Genomic DNA, 7,728 nt, shown 5'->3' on the forward strand with positions numbered 1-7,728 from the left:
CCTGACTATATTTAACCAACCGCTCCCACCATAAACCCACCACCCTCGCCTGGTCTACAGGTGGTCGTGGGTTTGATCCCGACCCTGGCGCCTGTTGTATATTTGGAGTTTGCATGTTCCCCTCGTGGTCACGTGGATTTTTCTCCGAGTCCTCCGGTTTTTCCCACCACATTTAGAAACACGCGTTTAGAGTATTTTACTGCTATAAATCTCCACACGATAAGCCACTTCGTTGAGCTATCATTTGTGGTCAGGGCGCTACTGAAAAAGAGCTTTTTAGCAGCTCAGAGGGGCTTACCTGGTAAATAAAAAACAGGTTCGTTTTAGTTTCTATTCTCTGCTGTTCTCTCCCTCATTAACCATAGCCATGGCATCGCACCGTGACCTTGACCCTCACCTTCATCCGAACCTTCCCCCCCCCCCCACCCCTTTCGTGTAGTGGGCGGATCGTGTACCCCAAGTGGAAGAGTTTCAAAGTGCTCCAGGTGCTGTGGAACCATATAATTCGGCTCAACATCGCCATCTGGCGGCAGTGGCACGTGCAGTGCACGTGGGGTGGTGCGCCAAGCCCAGGCGACAGAAACGGTCCCATCGGCCCATGATCTCCGTTGCGTGCTGCTAGTCGTGGTGGTGATCGTGCTGCTGCTGTTGGCTGTGATGATAGTGGTGGTGATGATGGCGATGATGGTGATAACGATGGAGGTGGTGGTGGTGACGACGACGACGATTAATCTGCGCGAGTTGTCCCTCGGAGGTCTGACCGGGAGTCGATCGGTGCTGTTGGTCGCTGGGAGATTTTGCTTTCAGCATGAGCTGTGGTGACCTATTGACCTTGACCTGTCCTTCCAACTCCCTGGCCCACAGACGTGGAGAATAGGGAAGAGAGCGGTCTGTCACTCCGTTACTCCACTTCATGTCTTTGTGTATATATGTGGAGTGACAGGGAATGAGTCACTGTAGCGCATGCCGCTGGGAGATTGGTAGACAATGGGATTGGGGGTAACAGCAGCCCGTTATACCAGTTGCACCTGTGGGCAAGGCACGGAGTCCTCTGGGGGATCCAGAGGGATGAGGGGCCGAGGGCGGAGCCTGGCCACGCTGGGCAGGATAAAAGGCGAGCTCCGACTCACAGTCGGGGCTGCTGCGATCTGGAGTGGAACTCGTCTTGCCGTCGTCGTCGTGATCTTCGCCCTCTTCAAGCTTTGGATCTGGCAGCATGTTGGCTGTCCCGACCCATTATGTGGTTATCCCCTAAGGCTGTGAAGGCCGGAATAAAAGAGAGAGAGAGAGTACCTCCTACTGGTGTCTGTGAATTAGCACACTACATATGTATAGTATCCATTGCTTTGCACTAGGGAGACAAAGGCGGCTGAGCGTGGTGTTGACCAAACACGCCCCTTTGTGTACAGTGTCGGACTTCATAGGTGCTACTCGCGAAGAGCACTTCCCTCAACAGTCCATTGAAGGCTATACGGGGGATCTCTATGTGTATGCGTCTGTGTGTCTATCCGTCTGTCGCACTCTTAGCGCTTAACCGGATTTGTCACTGCCCTCTGTTTATTTCCGTCTCTGCCGCTAAACCCGCGTGGGTGCCGTCCAGGCAATTGTCCTGGAGGGCACCTACTGGCTACAGGCGAGTCGAGAGCGTGGTGGGGAGAGGACCACACGTGGCGGATTCACCACGAAGACCAGACACGTGTGGCCATGGCGTCACCATAATCGTCATCATCATCAATCACGCTTCATTAACCTCCATAATCACCTCATCATCATTATCACCACCACCACCATCAACACCATACTCAATCACCACCCACCACTGTCATCACCATCAAAGACAAACAAATCCCCCGTATAGTCTTAACAGATTGTTGGGGCAAGTGCTTATAGCGAGTAGCACCTATGGAGGCCGGCATGGCGCATGCCGGGGTGGGTGGCCAACAACACGCCTGGCCGCCTTTGTCTCCATAGTGGCGATGTTTCCACACCGCACCATCATCATCATCACCGTCATCACCATCATCATAAAAATCGCCTAAACAAACTACAGCAGCAAACCACCACCACATCTTACGTATCTGAGATCGTTCTGGTCATAGTTATACACCTACACGTGCACAGAACTGCCCGCTCATTCACACACACACACGACCGGACGGGCATTGGTGGTGGCTACGCTGCTGCACGTGGCTGCCTGCAGTCCACCAACTGTGGAGGCAGGATGGTGCTGAAAGCGACGTGGCTGTCCAGGGGCCTGAATGTAATGTCGCTATCCATGGTGCTGAGTATGATTTCACGGTCCATGATGCGAAATGCGACGTCGCTGTCCGCAGTGCTGAGTGCGACGTCGCTGTCCATGGTGCTGAATGTGATTTTACTGTCCATGATGCTAAATGCGACGTCACTGTCCATGGTGCTGAGTGTGATGTCACTGTCCATAATGCTGCGTGTGATTTCACTGTCCAACGTAAGTTACTTACACCATGTCTGGCCAATATGGAAGAGTAGGCCAAATATCTACTAGAGGCGCTCTCTAGTGGAGGCCCTTCCACCAGCAGTGGCATGACGTGAGCAATTGCAGGGCTACACCTTTAGGGCGGCACAGTGGTGACATTTTCGCCACAGAAGAAGAAGGGCCTGGGTTCGATTCCCTGCTCGAAAACCTTTCTGTGTGGAGTGTGTATGTTCTCTCCCTGTAATGCATGGGTTTCCTCCTAGCCCTACATTTTTTGCAAGGTAACTGGCATTGGCCCAATCATTCCATTGCTGAGAAATCACCAGCAAGTTACAGTTGAAGCTGCAACATCGCCCCCCCCCCCCCTCCAAACTGCAAAACACTTGGCAGGACCCTTCTGAAAGAGAGTATTGAGACTCAGCGAGGCTTTCCTGGGTGAACGAGCATAGCTATAATGTTGCTATCTATTAACTCCTTCCTGTGCAAATAGAGGTTATCTTGATATTCCCTTTTGCTGAAGATGTGGACCTGTTATGTGAGGGGGGGGGGGTCTTCTGTCCACAGGGGGCCTCGCGGGGGACCCGTCCAGGCACACCGCACACCTCCACGGAGCAGAAGCTCTTTAACTTAAATCTCGGGTTCAACAACCTGGCCAATCTGGTGGCCACTGCCTCTGCCCGACCCCCTGCCAGGGTGAGACCGAGAATCCCAGAGGGGGACCGGTGGGGATGGGAGACGCTGATTGCCCGCTACTGAATTTCAGCATGGACACTAATTCCTGTTATAATCTTAACCATAGACTTAGCTTATAGCCCACAGCTTTGGCCCCATCTTTTATCTAGATCCACGACTCTATCACATTTCCCCTTATTCCGGGCGGTCAGTGGCTATGCACGAGGGTTGGTGGATCACTGCACAAATGTGGTGAAACTCCCTGTCCATGGGCGTGAAGGTGCCATACCCAGGCTCGCCAGAAGGCGGTACAGCAGAGTGCGGACGAATCACCATTTGTTTGGGGATAGAACGTTGCACCCTCGCACGAGTCGGTTTCTCCGGGTGGGGTGCTCCGAATTCCTCTCACACGCATGCGCAACTCATTGATCGGCTGATGATGAAGACGACGAGGGACCTTGACCCCGTGCCCCAGTTCGCCCGGCCACTCTTCGATGCCGTACCTCGGGGTCACGAGGTACGCGTTGAAGGAGGAGTTGGGACGCCGCGTGGCTATCTTGGTTGGAGCAGCACTTGCTCCCTGCCCGCCCTGCGCGCCGGCCCGCCTTTGTTTCTCCGCGGTAATGACGATGATGATGGCGATTAGCTGTGATGCGTGGGTTATTATCGGATTAGTGCCGGGGCGAAAGGGGTCATTCTGGGCATGTCGAGTCGCCTGTGTAATATACACAAAGTGCAAGATTCTGTTCCCACTGTCTCCGCTCCCTCCCTCTGCTCCACCATGTCTCTCTCCTCCCCCTTGTCCCCATACTACCCCCGTACCCTTCATTCTTCTTCGTCTCAGCCCTCACCCCGCCCGTGTCCCCCCGATTCTCCCCGTGAACCCCCTCTCCTTTCGTCCGCCCCCCTTCTCTCTCATGCCCCCCACCTTCTCCCCAGCGTCTTCCCTCTTCCCCTCTGTCTCCTCTCTTCTCCACCGTGTCCCCCTCCCTTCCCCTCTTTGTCTTATCTTCCCGGTGCCCCCCCCCCACCCACCCACCCCGCAGTGGTGCTGTGGGCGTTGCGTCTCCTCTCCTCCTCCGTGCTAAGCCACCCGGTCAGGCTCCCCGCGGAGGCGCTCAGAGTCGTACTCAGCAGGAACCTAACCGGCGAGGGGAACCTCTAACGGTCTAACGGTGGCGAGATGTTAACTACCTCGCCTGTTTTTTTTGTTGTATTGGGTGCAAATGTGAACAACAGCTATATCAGACAGTACAACTAATAATTGGCATAATCATTGGTGCACTGCAGCTCAAATACTCACCCCTAGAGGCGTGCGGTGAAGTTAGGAGATGTGCACGTGCTCAGGAAATTTGAAGGCCCATGGGTACCGATATCGGTGATTTCGCCGACAATGTATTTCCGGGAGGCAGTTCCATATCCGGACAGCAGAGTGAAGAAGGGAGCTTCTGTCCAGGGAGCAATGTTCTGGCAACTGGGGGGGGGGGGAGGCAAGTGCGAGACATGAAAAGGCTTGTGCACAATCGGGTGGCACGGCGTCTTTCATATTGGGGTGGTAGCATGGCCTGATGGTCTATGGTGGGGGGGGGGGGGGAAGGGGGGGGTGATGGTTGGTGTGCATTTTGTACAGGGACCGTAACAGCAGCAATTTGTCAAAGGTGTTGCCGGCTGTGGATGGTGAGTTGTGTGCTGGCGATGGCTTCAACAACACCAATTATTTTCAACGCCTCCCCCTGGATGTAGTCAAGAAGGTTGAGGTGAGTTGGTCGGGCGTTCATCCAGCACAAAAAGGCGTGCTCCATGACACCGCGAACTTGAGCTTTGTAGACTCTGGCTCGGCCCTCTGTGTCAAATTTGTTGGCCATCTTTCTCAGTGCGCCCAGTTTCTGTCCTGCTCTGATGGAGATGTTGGTGAGATGTTTGGACCACGTCAGCTTGCTGTCAATGATGACACTGACAATCTCGAGCTTGTCAGTTGATGCGAGCTGACAGTCACCAAAATGCAGATCCAGCTTAGATGAAATTTTCTTCCGAGATCGTGTCATGGTCTGGCACTTTGTTGGTTCGAAGGTCCATTTGTCTGCCCAGGTGGTAATTTGATGAAGATCCCTGGTTCAGGCTAGGTGTCACTGCGTTGCTTTCTGCAGATACATTTAATTTAGAATTGCCCTATGAGTGAAGAAGCAAAAGGACTGTCAAATTAAAAAGACGTTTGCAACAGGTCGCATACAAATTATGAATACAATAAATACAGCAATGAAAAAAGTCAACAAATATTTTGTTTACAATATATTACTTTATTATAAATTAAATATTTAACTATTTAACTACCTTCAGGTTATCTTATTGGAGCATAGAGGGTTGACTCGTCAGCGTTGAGGTAGAGCCGTTTCTCGCAGGCATCGATCGGGTTCTCAATGAAGATGGGGAAGAGAAGTGGACCGATAATTAGAATTGATCCTTGTGGTTCTGAGGCCTAGCCGGACAATACAACTCTGATGGATCTGTTGGAGAGTTTGGCACATAGGCCGTTGCGCCACACTTTGTCAAAGGCTCCTTTGATGTCCAGAACTGTGACACAGACTTTTCCAGGGAGACATTCAGAAGATCCGCTGTGCTGTGACCTGGTCCGAATCCAAACTGCCTGCAGGAGATCTGGTTGTCGTTGAGCATGTACCTTTGAAGTTGATTGTTCACTGCTGCCTCCATGGCCTTGCTAATGATGCTGAGAAGGGATGTGGGGCGATACTTTGATGGGTCGGCTTTGGAGTCCTTCTTGTGTATTTGGGTTACTGAGGGCAGCTTCCATTGGTTTGAGAAGCAGCAGTGGAAGAGGCGACATGGAGTGCTTGCAAGTTCAGCACCGCATTCCTTTGGTGAGGATTAGATCTGGGCCGGTTGCTTTTGCCTGGTTTGAGTTGCTTTAGGAGCCTTTTGATGTCTTCGGGCTTGGAGGTGATGTTCTCAATTGAGCAGATAGTGCTTAGCTCGATCTGTGGTGCCGGATCTTTTGCATCTTGGAGACGACATTTCTTTGCAAGAGCCTCACAGAATACTTCTGCTTCATCCCGTGCTGTGATATGGGCAAGATCGTTGCGCACAATGACAAGGATGTCAGAGTGTGGAGCTATTACCAGACAGGAAGTTGACGAGCCTCCACCATTTCTCACTGGCTAAGGTATTATCAGTAAGCTCGCTCTTGAATTTGATGTTGGAGTTCCTTCTAGCCTGCTTCTCAGCCTGGTTGGAGAAGTTTCTTGCTTGGGAACATTTCAGCTTGTTGATGTCAGTGTTATTTTTCTTGAGCTGGTGGAAGAGGCGTTGCTTCTTCCTTGTAGCTCTCATGCACGTTTCGTCAATGTTCTATTTAAGCGAACGATTACATTTTGTGTACGGTATGGTGGTGCGTGTTTGTTCCATACGGGGTAGTGGGTGTTTCATATTCCAATCAAATTATACGGCGCTGCTGCTGCGTTGACGGTGATGCACAAGTATAACAAAGATAAAGGTCCCCCATATAGCCTTAACATACCGTTGGGGCAAGTGCTGTTAGTGAGCACTTCTGAAGGCCGGCACGGCACACGAGGGGGTGGGTGGCCAGCACCACGCCGAGGCGTATTTGTCTTCCCCAGTGGCGATGTTTACACACCGCACCAGGCACCCATTTGAGACTGAGTCGACCTAGGGGAGGCCCAGAACCGGCGGTTCAGATAATCGTCGCTGGTGTTGGCCGTGAGTGGGAATCGAACTCGGAGTCGCCGGGTTCGTAGCGCAGTGCGCTCAGCGGTAGACTACCGCTCCCCCACAAGTATAGCCAACACACACAGCTCAACCTGCTCCGTGTCAACACTCTGTGTGGCTTTTAAAGGAAAATAAACAGATCTAATAGACGATGTTTCGGGCAATGGTCCTTCTTCAAAGCACATCAATGAAGAAGGGCCATTTCTCGAAACGTCGCCTATTAGATACTCGTTTCCTTTTAAAGGCCACAGTGTAATTGACATACACGATGAGTGGTTTCTTGTAAACAGATTATAAATCGATTAATCGATTCATCAATCAATGCAATACAGGACAGTATGCGGAACTCGATCACGCGCTTTTACAGCGAATCGATTCCCGCAAATGTGACTTGATGTAATCGATTAATTATTCGATGAATACTTCGATTAATCGATACCTCTGGTACCACGTATTCTATTGGGGGAGGGGGTGGTGTGAGGGGGGGCTGTGAGGGGGGGCTGCGGGGGGGGCTGTGAGGGGGGGCTGCGGGGGGGGCTGCGGGGGGGGCTGTGAGGGGGGGCTGCGGGGGGGGCTGTGAGGGGGGGCTGCGGGGGGGGCTGCGGGGGGGCTGTGAGGGGGGGCTGCGGGGGGGCGGCTGCGGGGGGGGGCTGTAAGGGGGGAGGCTGTGAGGGGGGGGGCTGTGAGGGGAGGGCTGTGAGGGGGGGGCTGTGAGGAGGGGGCTGTGAGGGGGGGGCTGTGAGGGGGGGGGGCTGTGAGGGGGGGGGCTGTGAGGGGGGGGGCTGTGAGGGGGGGGGGCTGTGAGGGGGGGGGGGCTGTGAGGGTGAGCGCGGCGGTGCGTGACATCACGCACCACGTGC

This window comes from Petromyzon marinus, chromosome 38 (assembly GCF_048934315.1).
Source record: "Petromyzon marinus isolate PM22_M1 ecotype Great Lakes invasive population chromosome 38, UKy_Petmar_22M1.pri1.0, whole genome shotgun sequence".
Taxonomy (NCBI): Eukaryota; Metazoa; Chordata; class Hyperoartia; order Petromyzontiformes; family Petromyzontidae; genus Petromyzon; species Petromyzon marinus.